The sequence below is a fragment of the Panthera leo genome, chromosome D3 (assembly GCF_018350215.1).
Source record: "Panthera leo isolate Ple1 chromosome D3, P.leo_Ple1_pat1.1, whole genome shotgun sequence".
NCBI classification, from domain to species: Eukaryota; Metazoa; Chordata; class Mammalia; order Carnivora; family Felidae; genus Panthera; species Panthera leo.
The window spans coordinates 19,844,138-19,864,018 of NC_056690.1; the positions used below are offsets into that span (position 1 = coordinate 19,844,138).

General features: G+C 47.4%; 2 protein-coding genes, 1 long non-coding RNA gene and 2 gene segments (V, D, J or C); 1 reads left to right on the forward strand and 4 right to left on the reverse strand.

Annotated features, from left to right (window-relative positions):
* Positions 1–19,881, reverse strand: part of LOC122203332 (immunoglobulin lambda-1 light chain-like) — a 614,033-nt gene that overhangs the window by 115,622 nt on the left and 478,530 nt on the right. The gene's annotated exons all lie outside the window — the stretch shown is intronic.
* Positions 1–19,881, reverse strand: part of LOC122203331 — an 803,799-nt gene that overhangs the window by 74,405 nt on the left and 709,513 nt on the right.
* The window catches only part of LOC122203328 (immunoglobulin lambda-1 light chain-like), an 814,466-nt gene that overhangs the window by 51,197 nt on the left and 743,388 nt on the right, over positions 1–19,881 (reverse strand). The gene's annotated exons all lie outside the window — the stretch shown is intronic.
* Positions 1–19,881, reverse strand: part of LOC122203330 — a 277,599-nt gene that overhangs the window by 41,417 nt on the left and 216,301 nt on the right.
* On the forward strand, positions 12,528–18,759 carry LOC122203357. 2 transcript variants are annotated; one of them, XR_006195137.1, is made up of 4 exons: positions 12,528–13,340; positions 15,400–15,518; positions 16,233–16,326; positions 18,469–18,759. It is a non-coding gene; the product is annotated as an uncharacterized LOC122203357 (long non-coding RNA). The 2 variants fall into 2 exon arrangements; XR_006195138.1 differs by lacking the exon at positions 15,400–15,518.

Below are 19,881 nucleotides of genomic sequence, written 5' to 3' on the forward strand. Positions count from 1 at the left end.
AGATCGTGACCTGAGCCGAAGTCGGACACTTAACCGACTGAGCCACCCAGGTGCCCCTATTAAAAAAATTTTTAATGTTTATTTATTTTTGAGAGAGAGAGAGAGAGACAGAGAGACAGACAGAGTGCGAGTGAGGGAGGAGCAGAGAAAGAGAGAGAGACACAGAATCTGAAGCAGGCTCCAGGCTCTGAGCCATCAGCCCAGAGCCTGATGTGGGGCTTGAACCCACGAACTGTGAGATCATGACCTGAGCTGAAGTCGGTCGCTTAACTTCCTCTGGCTGCTTCTAAGATGGTCTCCTTTTCACTGCCTTGAGCGTTTGATATTGATAGGGTTGTTTCTTTTTTCCTTTTATTTCTTGTGCTTGAGGTTTTTTGAGATTTTTGGATCTGTCCCTCTTGTGTTCCATCACATTTAGAGCATTTTAGCCAATAATCTTTCAGATATTTTCCATTTCTGCACTCCCACTTTCTCTCCTTTTCTGACACAATCACATTCTGTTCCATTGGTAAAGGTGCCCTGCAGCTTGGTGATTCTCTGTTCAACTTTAAGTCTGTTTTCTGGGGGCACTTGGGTGGCTCAGTCGGTTAAGCGTCTGACTTCGGCTGAGGTCATGATCTCATGGTTTATGAGTTCAAGCCCCGCGTCAGGGTCTGTGCTGACAGCTCAGAGCCTGGAGCCTGCTTCAGATTCTGTGTCTCCCTCTCTCTCTGCCCCTCTTCTGCTCACTCTCTGTCTCTCAAAACTGAATAAATGTTAAAAAAATTTAAACCTTTTTTCTGTTTTTCACTTTGCACTATCTATGCTGTGTCTTCACATTCCCTTGCCTGCTCCTCTTGTCGTGTGCTGTCACTCAACTGTTTTATTTGTAATCAGAGACATCGTAGATTTCATCCTTAGAAATTTGATTTGTATCCTTTAATTTTCTTCTCTGTCTCTAGCTAACATGTCAAACATTTAGACTATGTTTAGACTAAACTTTGCAACATCAGTCTTGCTTGAATGTCCAGCCTTCCTGTCTCCCTGCATCTTCACACCTGCCAACCTATGACCACATGATCCAGGTCTCAAAATACATTTCTGTCTGTCTGTCTCTTCCTGCATGTGTGTGTGTGTAACATAAATATACATCGAGGTGTATGAGACATATGTCCGATTGGATCCGCATTCTCTGGAGAATCCTAACTAATGCACCTTATTAACTCTTGCTCTTTGTGTTCAAATGGTTTTATTTTAATTCTAACTTAGGGATGGAAATCCTCACCTCCTAACTTATCAAGTACCTCCTTGTGATGTGATGTTATTCTCATCTAGAATAAGGAGGTGATAACATGATTTTCTTTCCCCATCATTTTTGCCGACACTGTCATATATTTTGTTTTTACATCCGTTATGAATCACAACATATCATTCTTATTTCCCCTTAAACAGTTGACTTTTTAAATAGACACTAAGCGATAAAATATTTTTATACTTATCTATTTAGTTTTTGATATCTGATGCATTTTTTAAAAAAATGTTTAATGTTTTTGTTTTTTAGAGAGAGAGAGAGAGAGAGAGAGAGAACAGGGAAAGGGCAGAGAGGGAGGGAGACACAGAATCCGAAGCAGGCTCCAGGCTCTGAGCTGTCAGCACAGAGCCTGACATGGGGCTCAAACTCACAAACCGTGAGATCATGACCTGAGCTGAAGTTGGACACTCAACCGACTGAGCCACCCAGGCACCCTGGTATCTAATGCTTTTTGTATCTTTGTATAGATTCTCATTTCACTCTGTGTCCCTTTCCTTCTGTCTGAGGGTGTCCTTTCCTATTGTTTGTGCTGAGGGTCTGTGGGTGATTAGTTCTGTGAGGTTCACAGTTTGAGAAAGGTTTATTTTGTCTTCACTCCTAACTATTGGGAACAAATTGATGGCTACCAGTGGGTGCGGTGGGAGGATGAGTGAAGGAGGGGATGGGGTTATAAAGAAAACAAATAAAAAAAATAAGGTTGACAGTTTTTTTTAAAGTGTTTTGAAGACATTGCTCCCCTGTTTTCTTGCTTCATGACATGTAATGAGAAATGTGCTCCCACCATGAAGGTGGTTCCTCTATAGGGAACACGTGTCCTCTCTCTGGCCGGGAGAGTATCTGCATCGCTGGTTTGTAGCAATTTCATTATGATGTGTATTGTGCGCTCATGTTCTCTGTTCCCTGGTCTTTGTTGAGCTTCTTGGATTTATTGGTTCATGGGTTTCACCAAATTTAAAAACTTCTTGACTCTTTTTCCTTCAGATGTTTTCAGTCACCACTCACTCCCCACCTTCTCTGCCTTAGGTACTCCCAATTACAGTCCTTGGGTGGAGTGAAGTCGTCTTCCCTGCACTCACTGCGCCTTTATTCAGTTTTTCCAGCTATTTCACTCAGTGTTTCATTTTGAATCGTTTTCTATTGCTATGACATCAGGGTCACTAATCACTTCTTTTGCAGCCTGTAATCTGCTGGAAATCTCATCTGTGTATTTTTACATCTCAGATCATGTGATTTTCATTAGAGAAGGTTTAAAAGATTTGGTCTTTGAACAATGTCTTCTATATCTTCTCCTAATATATCCGGTAATTCATGCACTCACAGTCACAGATTAAATATAGTTATAATAGATGCAAACACATCCTCTGCCAATCCACCGCTTGCAGAGCCAGCCTGGAGAGGTGTGGGGAAGGGGCAGCCTGGGGACATCAGATGTGGGAACCTGAGCCAGATCTATTCACTGCTTTGTCTACCAGCCCCCTGCGGCTGGAGGAGAGAACACAGACTGGGAAGGAGTTTGTGTCTCACTTCCCCATCTACCTGTGCCACTGTGAACCTTATTAGCACTGTCTGATGACCTACAGTAGTAGTCAGCCTCATCCTCAGCCTGGGCCCCGCTGATGGTCAGCGTGACTGTTTTCCCTGAACTGGAGGCAGAGAATCGGTCAGGGATCCCTGAGGGCCGCTCACTATCCTTATAAATGACCAGCACGGGTGCTTGGCTTGGCTTCTGCTGGTACCAAGATGAATATTTCTCTGACAGTACATCTCCAGAGCAGGTGATTGTAGCTGCCTGTCCCAGGGCTGCTGACACTGAGGGTGGCTGAGTAGCTCACTGGATGCCACAGAGCCTGAAAAGACAGAAGACAGGTTGTTGTGATATCTGGTGGTTCATTCTCTCATTCCCAATACTGAGGCTGTGCTGGGGCTGAGCTCATGGTTTGGGGCAGGCCCAGCTCAGGTCCTGTGTGGGGAACCCAGGGGCAGCACCTGTGCAGAGTTTGAGGACAGGGAGCAGGAGAGGGGTCCAGGCCATGGTGGGGATGCCCAGAGCCCTGCCTCCTTAGACCCACAGCACTGCTGGGCTGTACCCCAGCCTCTCTTATTCCCTTCCAGGTCTTTGGGTCAGTGACTGTTAGAAGCTATGCAAATTTCCTACACTTTTGGGCCCCCTAGTAGATAAACAAATTGTGAGATCAGAATATGTGACTGAGGAGGAAGAGGAGAGCCCCCAACTTCCTGCAATCTGCTGTCAGGTAAAAAAAAAAAAGACCAAACCGCCTTGGCCTCCAATGTCTGGGATCAGTCACCTTCCAGGGGCTGACCACATCATGACCATCTCACACAACCATGTTGGGGTCAGTCCTTGGCTCCCTCTGTGATCTCCCAGGAGCATGGCCATGGGGCTGGGCTGGGCCCTCTGAGAGATACAGACAACACCTGATTCAGGGCAAGGTGGTCTTGTGGCCTCATTACCTTCCTACTACTGCTTCCTGTCCTCTCTGCATCCCCAGAGGCATGTGGTCCCATCCTTGGCATGCCATTAGAATGTGGAGCTTTATCAGTAAAATGTTTGTTCATCATTTTGTCTGTGAGAGTCCTCTTGTTCAACAACCACCTGTTGGAGATTCATCACAACTTCTGGTCTAGTAACAAGTGGTGTCTCATCTCTGTGACACCCCCCATCCTACAACAGGCCAGCATGTAGCATTGTCAACGCTTTGATTCCTTTATGTTTGTTCATCAGTGTTTCAAGTAAACATGTGAATTGCATGAGAAACCATCCCTGACTAAAAAAGTCACCTTCAAGTTCCATGTCCTGTTAGGGTCCTCAGGTTTATGTCTTCCCAGATGGGGTGAACTTTGGAGCCAGAGCTGGGGTCCCTGCAGGAAGCTGGATCCTTCACTGACCCTAGGACAGCCCAGGGACCAGAGCTGTGATCTCAGGTAGTGAGAATCCACTTCATTCTGCAGACAGCCTTACAAGGAGGCTAAGGACACTCCTTCCTGGCACCAGGGGCTCTGAGTGCCCCATCTCTTGCCCTCTGAGATGATCCTGAGCAAAGCAGCTGGCGTCCTGCAGGTAGGGAATGAGAGGCTGAGGGTGAGTGGTCAGGCCATCTCTGGATGTGCCCAGCACAGAGTCAGTTCCCTGGGAACACTGGTGGACACTGAGGGGACTAGCATTCCCAAGCAAAGCATTAACTGTGTCAAGACCCCTACAGTGTCTTGGGTGACACTGTGTAAGTCTGACCCCCAGAATGTGGCCCCTAGAGCCTGAAGGGATAGGATGGATCATCCCGACTCTCTTCTGATGACTGAACCCTGGACAGACACCTGCTGCCCCCCAGGCCTGGTGTCCCTGTGAGGCTCCACCTGGGCAGCCCCAGCCTCTGTCCTGCTGCTCCTGCTGCAGCTCTGCTGCCCCCTGCTGGTGGAGGAGGACTCAGACCAGGAGCTTCCCCCCTGCAGGTCAGCTCACCCCAAAGCACCTGTCACCTGAGAAAGGGTGTGGACCAGGGAGCCCAGCCTCCCCCAGGCAGCTGCCCCCCTGCTCTCCCCAGCCCAGCACACACAGGTCACGTACACGGTGCAGGAGGCAGGACAGGTGTGATTCCTGTATGTGTCCAAGGGTGAAATGCCCTAGCCTGGCCCATTGTTACAAGGGAGAGTGCAGGGTAAACTGAAGTGTTTTGTTTTTGTTTTGTTTTTTTGCATTTGAATTTGCAAAGGGTCGTGGTCTAGGAGCCATGTGTGATATCCTATATCCACCCCTTTTCTGTCCACTTAGGAATCCAGTCTGATGTTTCCGCATCCCAGTTAATGCAGTTGGGTCATGGTGGGAATAGGTGATGTTTCTAGTACTGATGTTCACATGTGCACCTAAGTCTTTATTATTAATACTACAATCTCTACCATCTCTGTTTTTTAAAATGCTTATTGTTTTTATTTTGAGAAAGGGGGGGTGGGGCAGAGAGAAAGGGTGAGAGAGAATCAGGCTCCACGCTGTCAGCACAGAGCCTGATGTGGGGCTTGATCTCAGGAAACATGAGATCATGACCTGAATGAAATCAAAAGTTGGACACCCAGGCATCCTTCCCATCCCAACTATTCTTAAGTGTTCATCTTTCCAGTTTGTCTTTCTGTTCCCTGCAAATTTTTTTTAAATTTTTTTTAACGTTTATTTATTTTTGAGACAGAGAGAGACAGAGCATGAACAGGGGAGGGGCAGAGAGAGGGAAACACAGAATCTGAAATGGGCTCCAGGCTCCGAGCTGTCAGCACAGAGCCTGACGCGGGGCTCGAACTCACGGACCGTGAGATCATGACCTGAGCCGAAGTCTGACGCTTAACCTACTGAGCCACCCAGGCGCCCCTGCAAATTTTTTATGTTCCACATTGTGGAGCAGAATTGGTTGGGAACTTGTCTCGGACTTTGCTTAAATATTAGTATCTTTTGTTTACTGTATGCTTTTATATGTAGACTTAATTTGTTATCAAATTAACTCAATTTGATAATCTCTGTCTTTAATTGTGGTTATAAGACCATTTTAAAAATGTGATTAGCAATATCGTTTATATATACCACCTTGCTATTTCTTTCTTCTTCGTGCCGTGTTTTGTTTCTTTTGTGCATTTCTCTCTCTCTCTTCTTTTTGTATTAATGGAGCATTTTTAATGATTCCATTTTGTCTCCTTTTTTCTACTAATTAGCTATAAGTTCTTGCTGTCTTATTAGTAACTCATCAAAACCTACATTTAGGTGATGTTATACCACATGACATAGAATCTGAGAACATAATTCTAGCTTTGTCTCTTAGCTTATTCCCTACCATTGTCACACCTATTACTTTTAGCTGTATTATAAGTTCCAACATACATACTTATTATATTTGCTTTACATGGTGAATTATCTTTTAAAGAGATTTAGATAATACACAGTCTCAGTATTTATCCCTGCACTTAGCATTTCTGATTTTTGCATTCATTTTGTAGCTTTAGATTCTTTCTGGAATCATCTCCTCCTGCCTGAGGGATGTCCATGATTATTGGTTTTATATGGGTCTCACTGAAGAGAACCTCTGTCAGTTTTTGCATGGGTAGAAACGTTTTATTTAGCCTCCATTTTTTCTTCTAATTTTTTCTTAAAAAAAGTTTTTTAATGTTTATTTCTGAGACAGAGAGAGACAGAGCATGAGTGAGGAAGGGACAGAGAGAGAGAGGGAGACACAGAATCCCAAGCAGGCTCCAGGCTCTGAGCTGTCAGCACAGAGCCCTATGCGGGGCTTGAACTCATGGACTGGACTGTGAGATGATGACCTGAGCTGAAGTCGGATGCTTAACCAACTGAGCCACCCAGGCGCCACTTAATTTTTTTAATTAAAAAAAATTTTTAAATGTTTTAAAGTTTATATATTTGTTTTGAGAGTGAGCACGAGCTGGGGAGGGGGAGAGAGAGAATCCTAAGCAGGCTGATGCCCTGCTCCATCTCACAAATGAAGAGATCACAAGCTGAGCTGAGATCAAGAGTCAGAATCTTAACCAGTTGAGCCACCAGGTGCACCTATTTAGCTTCCATTTTTGAAGGACATTTTCCCTAGATGAAATACTCAGTTTTGTTTCTTCTTTCAGTATTTTAAAGATGTAAATCCACCATCCTCCTCTTGATTTTCTGCTAATGGTACATCTGCTGGAATACTTATCATTGTTCCCCGAACAAAGTGAGATATTTGTCCATTGGAATCTGTATTTCCTGCAGAATCCAAAGTTATGCACTTTATTAGCTCTTAGTCTTTGTTGTTAAAATGGTTTTGTTATCATTGTTTCTGTATGATTTCCAGCCCTCACTTCTTTTTTTTAAACTTTTTTTTAATGTTTATTAATCTTTGAGGGAGAGAGAGAGAGAGAGAGTGAGCACAAGTGGGGGAGGAGCAGAGAGAGAGGGAGGCACAGAATGCAAAGCAGGTTCCAGGCTCCAAGCTGTCAGCACAGAGCCCGACGTGGGGCTCGAACTCATGAACTGTGAGATCATGACCTCAAAGTCAGACACTTCTGACTGAGCCACCCAGGAGCCCTCCAGCACTCACGTCTAACTTATCAAGGTCTCTCCCAGTGACATGAGTCATTTACGTGCAGAATAAGGATGTCATAACATGGTCTTCTCTCCCCTATCATTTCTGTCCTCATTGTCATATTTTTATTTTTACTCCAAAAATCAAAATATATTGTTAGTTTCTTTGCTATAAACAGTTGAATACCTGTTATAGGCATTAACCAATAAAAGGTTTTTATATTTATATATGTGGTTATGATATCTGATGCTTTTTATTTTTTTTATTTTTTTTAATTTTTATTTATTTTTTATTTTTTTTTTATCTGATGCTTTTTAAAATCTTTGTGTAGATTCTCATTCCTCTCTGTCACCCTTTCCTTCTGTCAAGGGGCGTCCTTTACTTTTGCTGTGGTGAGGGTCTGTGGGTGGTCAGTTCCGTGAGGTTTGCAATCTGTGAAAGTTTTATTTTGTCTTTCCTTCTCAATGACATATTCAGTGGGAGAAAGATCAAGGTTGACAAGTTTGGGTTTTTTAATCCCCTGGGTTTACACCAATGGGTTAACAAGGCATAAAGAAATACAAAGTCATAAAATGCTCACACCTGAGTTTGGGTAAATCAGATTGGCACCCCAAGAATAGGGGGGTGCAAAGGCACCCCGAGCATAGGAAGGCACAAAGTTGCCAGGAATAGGGAGATGCGAAGGCACCCCAAAATAGGGAGGGGGTGCAGAGCCCCCCAAAATAGAGACAGAGAGAGGCAAAGGCACTCTGTCTTTGGTACAGAGGTGCCCAATACATAGGAATAACAAGATTAGATATTCAGGGTGAAAGCACCCCAAAGGTGTCCAATACATAGGAATAACAAGATTAGATATTCAGGGTGAAAGCACCCCAAATTTAGTACTATAGCAGAAAAGCTGCTTTCACAGGAGAATAGGGCCAGGTTAGGTAAATTGGTGAATTGGACTATGGACTGCTGCACTGCAGGCAAAGCAGCCCAGAGCGGAGATGGTTAACAAAAGAAAAGGTGTCTTGTCAACCTGAGGTTATTCCCCCTACCTGTCTTATCCCCGAGGCTAAGATAAACAGGGGTGCTGCCTCGTGTCCGCTGTAAACAACCTTCCTCCTGACTTCCCGGTGTCCGGATTTTGTTTTGTATTAACCCAAACCCCTAACCACGAATATCTTCAAGACCCCCTTTCCATCACGAGTTAATGTTCACAGATTCATTGTCCCTTTGTGCACATCCGTCACCATGTTTGTAAGCCTTCTGATCCTAATAAAAATGGGGCAAGGACCCTTATTTGGGGCTCTTGTCTTTTCCCGGGCATTAGGCATCTCTTGCTTTCAATCCTGTGTCCTGCTCTTTTGCTAGACAAGAGATAACTTTAGACTCAGAGTCTGTGACAAATATTTTGTTTTCTTGCTTACACGACACGTAACGAGAACTATGCTCTTAGCATGAAGCTGGTTCCTCTGTATCCTCTGTAGGAACACGTCTCCTCTCAGGCTGTGAGGGTGTCTGCATCACGGGTTTGTAGCAATTTCATTATGATGCGTGTTGTGCTGTTTCTCATGTTCCCTGTGTCAGAGGTTTGTTCAGCTTTGGATATCCTGGCTAATTAGTTTTACCAATTTTGAATATTTTTGGCTATTATTTCTTTAAATGTTTTTTTTTTTTTCTATTAACCACCTGCTCCCCATCTTCTCTTCCTCAGTTACTCTAGTTACACACTTTAGGCCACAAGAAGTTGTCTTAACCACACTGAGGCCTTGTTCATTTTTTTCTAGGTTTTGCTCTTGCACTAATTTTTTGCACTAATCTCTTCTTCTGTGGCGTCAAATCTGCTGACAATATCAGTGTGTTTCAAATCATGTAATTTTCATCTTGGGAAGTTTTAAAAGATTTGGTCTTTAGAAAATATCTTCCATGTCTTCTAACCTGTTCAGTCATTCCTCCACTCACAGTAACAAATGAAACATAGTCACAATAACTGTGGGCCTATCCTCCCCTGATCTACCCTGTGCAGAGCAAGCCTGGTGAGCTGGGGGGGTTCTGGGGACTCAGATCTGGGGGCCTGGGTCAGACCTGCTCATTGCTTTGTCCAAAGGCCTCCTGGGGCTGGAGGAGAGTGTGACACAGATGGGCAAGGGATTTGTGTCTCATTTCTTTGACTGCCTGTCTCACTGTGAACATTACCACTGTTCCACCCATGACAGTAATAGCCTCATTCTCAGTCCCGGCTCCACTGATGGTCAGTGTGGTCATGTTCCCTGAGTTGGAGCCAGAGAATGGGTCAGGAATCCCGGAGGACCGATCGATATCATAACAGATAACCAGCATGTGCCTGGCCTGGCTTCTGCTAGTACCAGTGAACATTTTACCCCCAGTGTTGTTTCCCTCACAGGTGATCCAGGCTGTCTGTCCCAGGGTCACTGACACCAAGCAGGGCTAAGTCAGCATATAGGAGGCCACAGAACCTGCAAGAGAGAAAAAATGAGTTGGGCTGGAAGATGAAGGACCCATTTCCAGGAAATCCCTTAAGCTGCCTGGCCTGAATAGAGCTCTAGGAATTCTCTGGGCTCTAGGGTGACTCCTCTTATAAGTTTCAGTCCCAGAGGCTTATGGGGCTGGCTAGTGGATGGAGTCTTGAAAATGAGAACCCATCCACGCCTTTCTCTGCTCAGGACCACCCCCTCAGGGCTCACACAGAGCCAGTGAGCACAGGTGGAGGGATTACACCCCTCTAGGCCCTCATCCCATACAGTGTAATAGGCATCCTGCCCCTCCGCCCCCCCCCCCCCCCCCCCCCCGCCACCCCCACCCCAGACAGCTCCCTGCTGAGCTCAGAGTCAGACTCAGTTTTGTCTTATATCTCTGAGGTTGGGGTGGGTGTGAGCCTGGGCACAGCACCTGGGTAGTATGCCAGGACACTGAGGAGGAGAGGGGTCCAGGCCATGGTGGAAGTGCCCTGATGCTGCTACCAAGACCCCAGAAGCTGGGCAAAGTTCCTCCCAGGCCTGTCTTATCCCCTTTCTTGAGAGACCTGCTGGTTATGCAAATAAGCTGAGCCTCAGGGGTTCAGAGAAGGGCTCAGCCCCTAGGGACACAGAGAGGGGAGGAGGAGCCTGGTCCCACAGTCTGGGGCTGATATCTCCCTCCCAGTTCATGTCCTGGGTTTGCTCCTTGGCTGGCCTGGACACTGAGACCTCAAAGGTGGAGTGTGTCTTTATTTTCTGAACACATTCTGTAAGTGACACTATAAGGCTCACAGAAGTGCAGGGTCCTACCCCAGATCACAGGTCATGGGCCACAGAGACCAAATAAAATTCATCCTCTGTCAAGAGCATATGGAGTTACTAATGGTGCTGTAAGAGTCGGCTCTCGGGTGTAATCTCCCGCAGCAGGTTATGGGCACTGTGCCTTAGTATCCCCATTTTGCAATGAGGGACAGGGACAGATCAAGTGTGAAAAGAAATGATCGCTGTATGTGAGAATGAGAGGGGGCTTCAAAGTTTAGTAACTCTTCAAGGGAATGTTTGTCATAATTAAGTTGTGTTCAGTTGTAAAAAAATACGTAATAAATACTTTACTTTACAAGTTAAGTCAAAAAACTTTACCGAGAAATTACAGTGTTGCAGGTACTGGGAACAGGGAAGAACTGAATTTTCAGTGCCCTCTCCCTCCCATGAGAGAGATGAGGGAGAGATCTCCCTCCCATGAGATCAAGTGTGAAAAGAAATGATCGCTGTATATGAGAATGAGAGGGGGCTTCAAAGTTTAGTAACTCTTCAAGGGAATGTTTATCATAATTAAGTTGTGTTCAGTTGTAAAAAAATACGTAATAAATATTTTACTTTACAAGTTAAGTCAAAAAAACTTTACCGAGAAATTACATTGTTGCAGGTACTGGGAACAGGGAAGAACTGAATTTTCAGTGCCCTCTCCCTCCCATGAGAGAGATGAGTGGAGGGACAGGTAGGGGAACTTCCAGGAAGGAGGAGCAGCTGTGTCCGTCAGGGTAAGGGGAGGGAGTGGGAAACGTGCTCACAGGGAGCACTGGTGTTTGTGGACAGTGACAGTGCTTTAGCTCCATTAAAGTGAGCTGGGATGTGAGTTGGTGGCAGACCAAGTACCTCTACCTGTGTTAGAGAAATAGGCAATGTCTCCATGAGCAGGACCCAACACACATACACCCTGAAGAATGTGTACTTGAGAGTGAAGGATGACACTGTAGGCCAATGACAAATAACCTGAAGGTCTCAGGTCCTGGTTGCTAACCCCTCTTGCCTGTTAAAAGCCCTAATGGCCAGACTCTCCCATCTGCAGGTGGCTTTGGCAGGTGATCTCTGCTGCCCCCTGGTGGCCAGTCCACACTGGCTGCTGGAGGTGCTAGGGCCTCCCTTGTAAAGTGTAGATTCCTAACCTACAGCTCAGATGCTGAGTCCTGCTCCATGGACTGCTGCCCCAGGGAGGAATGACTTTTCTATGCATGGCTCCTGCCTGCCTCACGTCCTGGCATGAGGGCCCCAGATTACCCATGAAAACATGAATAGACTCATTTGGAGGAGGAGAGCCCAGGTTTCGGTGAGGCGTCTTTGCACCTGTCCCTGGGGATGGTGGGAGGTCATGCATGTGGGACAATAGCTTAGCACTGGGGGACACAGGACTCAGAGGATGGCTCTTACTGGTTCCAATTATAGATGCAGGACTGGTGTGTGTGTGTGGGGTGACCTGGGACTAATGCCGCAGAGACAGAAACAGGACAACATTCACAGAGTGGACATTTATTCAGACCCACATTGTTCTTGCACATATTCCATCAAGAGAATTTTGTATGAACAAGACAGAGTCCTCTCGAAGTGGTAACTCTGCAGCTACTCTAGTGATGTACGGAAAGAAGAAACAACCAGTGAGAATCATGTGGGAAAAGCCCAGTAGCGCCCTGGGGAGAAGCAGAGGGGTGGCTAGAGGATCTGAAAGCAGAGGACAAACCTGAGGGACCTGAATTTCCAATCCAGATAAGGGCCTGTATGGTGTTTTCTCCTAAGGTGAGCATTTGAGGCACAGAGGGTGTGGTCAGGTGTCCTAAGAGTCCATTTCCGGGTAATAAGCCAGGGTCCCTTGGCAGCTGATGGGCTCATAGAGGGGCCTCTGAGAGGAAGATGCTGGGGTGGGGGTTTGATACAGGTGGGCTCAGATCAGCTGTGGGTTCTACCTAAGTCACCTGGGGGCTGGGCCACTCAGGGAAGTGGTTACTATTCTCTGCTCCTCCCTTATCCAAATGCAGCCACAAGGACTAGGGTGCTACATGTGCCTCTGGTCCTGTCGCTGTGTCTGGGGTCCCACATGGATTACCTATCACTGCTTTCTCCAACATCCCACTACTAACTGAGCTGAGCAGGAACATGAAGGGGGGTGCATCTGAGAGGGAAGGGTGGCTGGGAGAGGACCCTGAGCTGAGGGTCAGACCTGCAGGTGATGGGATCTGGGACAATGGGAGGACAGTGGTGGTAGGAGTAAGTCCCCATGTGGGACCCAAGATGGTGTCTGCACTTCTTCCACAGTTTCTGTAAAACCTAAGGAGGGAGTGGCCTGGGGCAGGAGGGTTCTGTTCCCCTCTTCATGAACCTTAGACAGCCCTTCAGGATGTGGGATGCCTCATCCAGGAACCAGAGGAGACATAATCCCTGGGGACCATCCAGGCTGCCTGTACCCAGGAGGAGAGGACTGTGCTGTCTGAGAGAGCTGTCTTCCCTCCTGAGTGACACCTGATTACATCTGGGCTCATGTGGTATATAATGACACCCTAAATATTTGTTCTTTACCATGGAACCTAATTACAGCCATGGTCAGAATAGCCTCCCAACTCTGCCATTGTTCAGCATGATAAACAGAGACAGGGCATAGAACTTGCTGGACTCTCCAACTCTGCAGGGGCTGGGCCAGGACCAGGGAGGACACTTGACCCTGAGGCCTCACCTGCAGCTGCTCAAAAGGTGGGTGAGAGTGAGAGTCAGGCCAGGGCAGGGGGATTTCTGTCCCATCACCCATCCTGTCACCGTGAGTCACTGCCAGCTCCTCCCAACTGACTTGGTAAGTGGTATAGCGATAGTCAGCCTTGTCCTGGCCCTGGGTTTGGCTGATGCTCAGGGTGACCATGCCCCTATGTAGGATCCTCAGAATTCCTCGGAGTCCTGGCTTGGCTTCTGCTGGTTCCAATACGCATTTTCACTCCTGAGCTTATCTCCAGAGCAGGGGATCCTTGCTCTGACCAGGGCCACAGACACGGAAGGAATCTGTCTCAGGTCAGGGGAGACACAGAACCTGTAGGAGAGGAGAGGGGAGGGGGCTGGAGGAAGAAGAGGACGCTGAGTCAGGACTGATGGCTCAAGTCTGAGGGGAGACAGCAATGTGGACCCAGGCGAGTGCAGAGCCCTGACCGCATGGACCCTGGGTGGGAGGGAGAGCAGGGCACCTGTGCCGCACACTGTGCCCCCCTGTGGGCCATTCATCTGTGCTGGGACGAACTAGTAGGTGAGCAAGAGTGAAACCACTGGCAGTGCGGTCCTCAGAGCACCCTTAGCTCACCTGGGAGCTGTTCCACATGCAGATGTCCGGGCCCCACCCAGACCTGCTGCACCTACATCTGTTGTGCCCCTCCCCCACCAAGAGGACTGTGTGCTCACTGAGCTTCATGCTCTGGTCTAAGCCAGCATGGACAATCTTATTCCTTCTGCTTGTCTAACCAGGTCCTACTAGGCCACCTGGGACTTGAGGCTTAACTGTCCTGCCCTGGTCACTGAACTTGAACAAACTATAGGTGCCATAATGGTGTGGTTAAGTTGAACTTTTTCACCAGCTATGTGGGTTGTGTGTTGGGGGTGGGTGAATTCCCAGTGGGATGTTGGCTGCCCTGGGCTGGTGGGTGAGAATGTGCCATGACCCCTTTTGCCTACTTCTGGGAGTGAATCATTAGGAAAAGTGGGGGCACTGGCTGGAGTGATTCACGGAGACTTCATGGGGGAGCTAGGTTTCTACTACACAACTGGGGTGAGCAGGGGTATGTATGGATTCAGGAGGTCCCCTAATACACCTTGCATCTCTGATCACAGTCATAAATGCACCACAATTCAGTTCAGCAGGCCTGATAAGGGATGAATCTTCCAGAATGAAGATTTGGTTCATCTGAACTGGCAGGGATCATGACTAACTCAGATAATTGCTGTGGTCAAGGTGGATATGGGGTGGGTAGTGAAGTAGGTAATTATGGACACTACTCTGACCACAGGATACTGGGAGAAATGAGGACATTAGAAGTAACAAGTGTATCTTCCTTATGTTGTATGAATATGATTGGATATATATTAATCATATATTTCTGTTTTATTCTCCTGTCTCATCCCATTATTATCTAACATCAGATGTGTTAACAATACCTAGATTTCTATCTCAATATGAAGTTACAGGATAGCAAATCAGCTGGGACACAAATAAATATACCTAGCCCACAATCCTCTTGGGGAGGAAGGGCTGAACATATTTGTAATTGTTCGCTGGGTGGTTTCATCATATTTGGTGGAAACATGGCTGCCGGCATTATCTTAATTGGAAACTGTAGTTTGTGGGGATGTGGGTGAATTTCATGTGGATGACGGGGGACTGTGGTAGCTTATTAAGTGTCAGCATTGACAGCATTTACAGGCTGAACTGTTTTTCACAGAATGGTTTTCTGTCTATATTTTTGGGTAGGTGGGTATAAGGGGAGAACCTTTTACAAGATCTGTGGGGGAGAAGTGAGGAAGCACCCATTTTGTGTCTCCCTTATGGGATTGAGTATCTTCTGGTCACTTTGTAGGAGGAGGCAACTGCCCCAATGTCCCTTATTCACAATCAGGATGGATGTGACCCTCCCAACTGTCTGTCAGAACCCAGAGTAGCTAGTGTATCTTCATTTTTGTCATTGTTTAAAAATACAGGGAACAAACTGATCTGTTGGGGATTTTGACACATGTAATGGGTTTTTCAGGGAGAAACCAGAGCTTTGTGTTTATATAGTGGCCTCCACAGTTCCCTGCAGTCTGTGTTGGAGATGCTGGCCATCCTGGACTGGGTTCCTGGAAGCAGACTCTGAGATGGAGAAGTACATGTGTAGGAGATCTGGAAGGAGGATGGAGGTCAGACTGGGCAGAGGGGGAAGCAACCCACACAGAGTGAGACATCAGATGAGGCCTCATCCCTGCAGGGAGCTCTAAAGCTGGGACCTTTCAGGATATCTATATCTGAGGCAGTGCCTTGGGGCCTCAGATCAGCATTCACCTGAACCTCTCTGAGAAGGGACAGAAACCTGGGGAGGCAGTTCTCTGAACAAAGAGCAGTGAAGTTCCTCCCAGTGAGGAGGACCCCTGTGAGCTGTCAGGGACTCCAGGCAGAGGTGTGTGCATGTGTGAACCCAGGAGAGGGGTGACACCACAGTGGGGTGTCACTGTGTCACCAAATCACCCTCAGGAGGTAGTGCATGAAGGGTGGGTGGATACAGAGGTCTGCGGACCTTGGGTCTGGGCACCTGGGTCAGACCTGCTGATTGCTTTGTGCACATGTCTTCTGGAGGAAAATGTGACACAGACGGGGAAGGGGTGTGTGTTCCTGGTCTGTCTGTGTCACTGTGAGCATTACCACTGTCCCACACCTGACAGTAATAGTCAGCCTCATCCTCAGTCTGGGCCCCACTGATGATCAGGGTGGCCATGTTCCCTGAGTTGGTGCCTGAGAATCGGTCAGGGGTCCTTGAGGGCCAGTTCCTGCCGTAACAGATGACCAACATAGGGGCCTGGCCAGGCTTCTGCTGGTACCAGTAAACACTTTTACTTCCACTGTTGTTTCCCCTACAGGTGATCCTGGCTGTCTGGGTCAAGGTCACCAAAATGGAAGGAGACTGAGTCAGCATGTAGGAGGCCACGGAGCCTACAAGAAAGAAAAGAATAGGTAGGCTTCCAGGTTTGGGTCTCATCTATAGGAAACCCTCATCTCTCTCACAGTGATTGAGCTCCAGGGGCTCTCTGGCCCCATGGAACCCAAGAGCCCGGTTGGTGGATGGAGCCTTTGTACAAACAGGAACCCCCTGGCTCCTTTCTCTGGGCAGGTGCAGCCATTCAGGGCTCACACAGAGCCAGTGAGCCCAGTGGGGGATTTGACCCCTCTAGCCCTCCTCCTGCAGCAGGGTCATAAGCATCCTACTTCCCACAGGTAGCCTTCTACTGAAGTCAGAATCAAGGCCTGGTGTGTCCCAGATTTGTGGGACTGGGGTGGGTGTGATCCTGGATTCAGCACCTGTGCAGTGAGCAAGGAGACTGAGGAGGAGAGGGGTCCAGGCCAATGGTGGGGGTAATGTAATTCTGCTCCCGAGATCCAAGGTTGGGCAGATTTCCTTCGAGGCTTCCCTTATCCCCTTGCTGGACATACCTGCTCTTCATGCAAATCAGCCAGGGCTCAGGGACTGCTGCTAAGAAACTTGGTGGTTTTTGAGAAGGACTCAGTTCCAAGGGGCACAGAGAGGGAAGTGGCAGCCCATGCAGACCCATCCTCATCCAAGTGGCTTCTGATCTACTCTCTGATCCCATAGTTCCGTCTGACATCTCCACCCCAGGTTGTGTTCTGTCTTTGCCCTTGGGTGACCATGGGAGGCTTAGGTCAGTGCAGTGTCCTACCCCAGATCACTGTGTGTGAGCATCAAACCTGAACAAATTCCTCCCTTGCTAAGTGCACATGGAATTTTAAGGAGCCCTTGAGGTGCTGTAGTGTCTATTCTTGGGGAGATCTGCCGAGACAGATCATAGATGCTGTGCCTCAGTACCCCCAGGATGCACTCTACCAGGGGCAGACCCAGCTTGAGGTAGGTTTGACAGTGACTGAGTTTAACAGAAATGAGGTGGGCTGGAGAGGCATGGAGTGCTGGACCTGTGCTAGAGGTAGAGGCAAATTCTACAGAAGACAGATGTGAGACACCCCGAGTCAGAACTGTAGATCAGTGTCAAGGTGATACTGCAGAAAACCTACACCTTTCCCCTCAGGTCTCAGGTTCTGGAGACCCACCCTTTCCTCCCTGTTAGGAGCCTTGATGCCCAGACCCTCCCCCATCATCTGCAGGTGGCTTTGCCAGGTGATCTCTGCTGCCCCCTGGTGGCCACTACACAGGGCTGCTGGGGGCTCAGGGAAGTCCTTTGTCAGGTGGAGGTTCAGAATCCACAGTTCAGAGCAGGATTCCCTGTTCCATGGACTGCTGGCCCCAGGGGAGGAATTGCCTGCCTCTAAGTAGTCCCTGCCAGTCTCAAGATGAGGCAGGAAGGGATCAGATTACTCATGAATGTATGCGCAGGCTCATTTGGAGGAGGAGAAAGCAAGGTGCACAGGAGGTATTTCTACACATACCTTGGGTGGTGGGTGGTCATGTATGTGGGTCTGGGGCTTGGCACCAGGGGGCACAGGACTCAGAGTCCTCCTCCTACTGGTTCTGGCTGCTGGTGCAGGGCTAAAATAGGGCAGTGGTGGCTGTTAGTCCAAGGTTGGAGACAGGAGAGCTCTCACCAGCAAGCATTTATTGACCCACTTTGTCTGGCAGACATTCCATCCTGGGAGATGAGTGTGAACAAGACACAGTCCCTGTCCCAGAATTTCCATCTTGTTTGTGGGGCAGTATATTGGACAACACATGCTTTGGTGATACAGCAGACAGTCTCTATCTGGATCTTGTCTTGAATACTCATTTAAAAGCCAGACCATTGCTATTCTCAGGTCTTCCCGGGCCACAATTGACCTTGTGGCCCAGTGCTTGCCCATGGATGTGTCAGTCAGCTGGGGTTCTTTCCTGAGACACTTGCTCTTGTGAAGGAAAACCAGCCTAGATACATGCAGTGCCTTTCTTTTTCATTTGAAAAATTTTTAAAGTTTTATTTTTGACAGAGAGAGTGTGTGTGAGCAGGGGAGGGGCAGAGAGAGAGAGCTGTCAGCACAGAGCCCAACCCGGGGCTCAAATGCACAAACTGCAAGATCATGACCTGAGCCGAAGTCGGATGCTTAACTGACTGAACCACCCAGGTGCCCCTTAAAGAAATTTTTTTTAATGTGCAGTGCTTTCTTCTTGACCATGGATGTGATAGTTGGTGCTGCAGCAGCCATTCCGAGGTCTGTTGTCAACAACAATGAAAAGCAAGTCCTTCACAGTAGTGATGGTGAGACCAAAAGTGAGCAGATATGGGACCTCACGGAATTGCTGACTACCTGGAGAAACACATCTGACTTCAGAGCTGTTTTTGTGGGAGAAAAATGAGCTTATGAATGTTCATGCCTCTGACTGAGATGTGCATGTATTGCATTAACAATTTCCTGACCAGTTAGGATAATAATGAACACAACAAATCAATGAATAAATATAGTGATGGGAAAATGTGCTGTGTTGTGTGGTATGTAGACAATGAATTAAGATCAAACAAGATGACAGGCAGGTGCTGTGTGGTGAGAGGCTGGAGGAGGCCTCTCTGCAGAGGTGACCTTGGAGCTGCTGTCAGGATGGGAAGAAGGAACAAGAACTAAAGAGTGTGTCTGGAGATAGTCCCTGTGGAGAAGAGTCTGGTTTGTCTGAGGATGCAGGGACAGTAGGACCTTAGGAGTCTGTGATTCAAAACTATTTGAGTTCCAAGATGATTATTTTCTCATATAACCTCGGGGACAGGAGTGATGGGTTAGAATTCTCATTGTTGTATGTTTCCAGGTAAGGGGACTCATGAGAGGAGTCCCTGTGTGAACTTCCCTGAAAACTGAAAGGGAAGCAGGAGCCCTTTTGTAGCTGAGTCACTGTGGCTTATCTGCAGCTCACCCATGTGTGTGTGTTCCGCATGACATCAAATTCCTGTCACACATCCCTTCATATTATATAGTTTTACGCATAGACGTGTGAGTATGCTATTGAATATGTGTGCACATGCATATTTATTGTTTGTGGTGTGTACGTTTGTAGATGCACGTATGCTTGTGTGTGTAGAGGTACACATATATTTACAATATATACACATATCTTTTCTGAGGGTTCTGAGCTCTGAATTGGGTACCAAAGTTGTAGTTGATGGGATCCTTGCTGTGTTACAAAGCCCGCAGTTCCACTTTATCATAAGGGACAAGGTGGGGATGGCTACCATAATGATTAGTGGGACCAAATGGTAATCAGAATCATTTGACACATATGTTGGTGTTGGCTAGTTAATGATATGTTCCTGGAACTGAAATAGATGGGCACCCTACCAATTATTACTTCATCTGTATAAATAGAAGCCTCCATCTCCCAAGATTTTGGTTGCTACTGAATCTTAGCAGAGGATGTATGCTGATCACGAGCCACTAAATGACCCTATAACCTGAGCTGTCTGTGTGAACTGGTGCTTTGTGACCAACCATGCTAAGGACTGGGCATTCACATCAGCTCTCCATCATCAGTGTGAAGAGGTAAATATGAGATCAGGCTTTACCAGGTCCTGAAGGCACAGATGA